At 31.8% G+C, this 2,926-nt stretch overlaps 1 long non-coding RNA gene across 2 annotated transcripts; it reads right to left on the reverse strand.

Annotated features, from left to right (window-relative positions):
• Nucleotides 1–695: 695 nt before the first annotated feature.
• LOC107774365 (uncharacterized) lies at nucleotides 696–2,717 on the reverse strand. Of its 2 annotated transcripts, XR_001645478.2 has the most exons (3): nucleotides 2,543–2,717; nucleotides 2,167–2,224; nucleotides 696–1,132 (listed from the first exon to the last, which is right to left on the reverse strand). It is a non-coding gene; the product is annotated as an uncharacterized LOC107774365 (long non-coding RNA). The 2 variants fall into 2 exon arrangements; XR_012706050.1 differs by having other exon boundaries at nucleotides 2,167–2,717.
• Nucleotides 2,718–2,926: the final 209 nt, after the last annotated feature.

Genomic DNA, 2,926 nt, shown 5'->3' on the forward strand with positions numbered 1-2,926 from the left:
GCTTGTGAACTTTAACGTTATTGGATAATTGTTTATCTTTGCAGGAAATATGAATAAAATGATGGCTTGTAACCGGATGATGGTATTGGAGCAGATTTGTGGGTTTTTTCTAATACTATTTATGTCATTAATAGATTGTAAAACATACCCCCCATCCGTGGAAGAAGGTTGTTACTGCGATTGCATTTATTACTGGGTTAATTCAAGAGAAGATGTTCCTACACCGGCAGTAGGCCAAATGTGTAGAGATGGACTGATTCCAGATTTTCATTGTGACCTTAAAGATGAGTATGATAGGGCCCTTGATAAAACACCCTTTTTAGAGTTTCCGGACTGTGCTCCCGAGTTGTAACGCAGTTTTACATCTTTATTATATTCTTATCAAAATAACTTTATCATTGTAATAATATTGTTCATGTGATAAAAATAAATGCAACGCAAAGTACTGAAAGCTTTAATCGTCGTTCTAATTGATCCTCTAATTTTATAGCTTTTAATCTACTATTAATAGAGGACGCACTTATTCCTAAGCGAGAATATAAGAGTTTTCAAAGCGTTTTATCATGTTCCCGGAGTACTCCACGATTTTAATACTAGAGGGAAGATGCCCGAGCAAATGTTATTAAGATGCATAAATCATGATCAAGAGTTCTTTATGCAATACTGGTATAATATGACTCTTTCTTTACAATATCTGCAAAATGTGGTGTTGTATCATACGACTTTTTCTCTACAGTATGTATAAAAATAATACACAAAAGTGGTGCCTTTCCAGCAATCAATCCAGAGCCTCATTTACAACATTTTTTCAGCTTGCCTCTTGTTCTACCACAAGGTTGTATCATTACTGATATCTGATATAAAACCTTTGATGATAGAGAAGGAGTTCTCTAAGCACGGGCCCGACGTTGTATTGCAATATATACAAGTTTTAAGTAGCATTTTTAATGCATAAAAATAGAAATTCTCCTCAGCTGAATGCAGGAGAACCAAAGAAAGCGGACTCCGCGCAGAAAGCAAAATAGCACCGAATATACTGATTGAAACTCGACGGTCCACATTGCACAATGCTATTACTAATCTTACATCCTCCAAGGGGACCAAGAACCAAGAATATATTATCTCTTCACGCCTGCAGAGATTAAGAAATTATTTTGAAAACAGTTACATCGAGTTTATTACTAAAAGCAAGCACAATAGAGTGCCACTAGGCAATATGTACAATGTTTAACAAATAGATTCCAGTTTATATAGTGAGGCTCTAAACTACTCATAGATCCTATTTAAATATCGAACAACGCCTTGTTCAGATGAAGATGTAGCAGAATGCAATGAAGGAGGACATAGCCCCTCAAAAATGTTTATGAAGGGGATGCGATGATAGAGATCTGAAGCCAACTTTGGCTGGTTAATCCGATGAGTTCATCGACAATATAGTCCTAATTAGGGGTGTACATATGTCGGGTTGGTTCGGATTTTACAATTACCAAACCAAACAAATTGTATCGGTTTTTAAATCTATAGGCCAAACCAAACCAACAAAAGTCGAGTTTTTCAATATCGGATTTTCTCGGGTTTTTCGGGGGTTTTTTTCGATAAACTTGTGCTCCAAATATTTCTATAGTCCTAAATACAATTTTATCAATAACAACCATGTTTTTATTTTTTAGCATTGACCCCAACTATGCTAGTCAATAGTTTGTATGGTTCCACTTTATAAAGGTCTCTACTTTATAAATTATTTTCCACTTTACACCAAAATACTAATAAAAGCTTAAAGCAATTGACCTGTCCAACTTCAATTGAACCTTAGATAAATAATTAGAAAGAGCAGGTTGGAGTATCATGGACAAATCAATTGCTTTAAGTATTGTAAAAAGTCTAATTTCTTCAACTATCAAATCAACCAAACCTTTGAGAAATAATGTAATACAAAAGCTTCTTAATCGATTAAAAACCATGCATCAACTTTCTTTTAATTAATTACCTTAAAGTAGTAAAAATTTCAAAAATAATCATGAAGTAAATTGTAGTTAACTATCCCTCTAATCAATCCTCAAAGGTGAGTCTGCATATTCCGAAAGAAAAGAAACAATTAACATATTTAATATTAAATAATATAAAAAAAATAACTATACTCATTAACAATTGAATATAAATTATTACCTTCTTCAACTTGCTCAATTTTCTGGACTTCCTCTAACATGTCTTCAAACTTATATTCCTTGGAAATACATCAATGTAAGAAATTATGTAAGAAATACATCACTCTTAATTTTACATAGTCCATATTATTTAACCAAATGATTCGAAATATAAGTAAAAAAGTTTCAATATCTTTTTAAGTAACAGTCAATTACTCATGTTAATCATCTAAGAGAAACAAAATAAACAAATGAATTCGATAATAGGGAGGAATACAACAGATTTACAAAAAAACTCGCTAATCGAAAAAAGAAAAATATTAGTTAATTGAGAAAAAGTAAGGCGTATGTATGCAGCTAAAAGATAACATGTAAAATGAGAAAGGGAAGAGCCTTACCAATGAGAGCAAAAGAGAGTTGATATGGTTTGAGCTAATTGGGCGTTTTAGAATGGAACTATAGGGTTTCTTGCTTTTGGAGAAGAGGCAAAATGATTTCAATTGTTTAAGTGTTTTAGAACAGCTTTAGGACTAGTCTAGTTTTGCTTTAAGACTAGGTTTGGTTTGGGCTCAATTATTCTTTTATGGGCTAGACAAAAACAAACATTTACATGAGCTATAAAACCAACTTAAAATATTATGCTAAATATAGAAATTATAAAAAAGATTAAGAAATATTTATAACTTACATTCTAATAAATATTTTTATCTATCTAATATATAAAATATGTATACATGTAAAGTCGGGTTGGTTTGGTTTCGATTTGAATTTTTTTAGTTAAT

The sequence above is a fragment of the Nicotiana tabacum genome, chromosome 23, assembly GCF_000715075.1.
Source record: "Nicotiana tabacum cultivar K326 chromosome 23, ASM71507v2, whole genome shotgun sequence".
NCBI lineage: Eukaryota > Viridiplantae > Streptophyta > Magnoliopsida > Solanales > Solanaceae > Nicotiana > Nicotiana tabacum.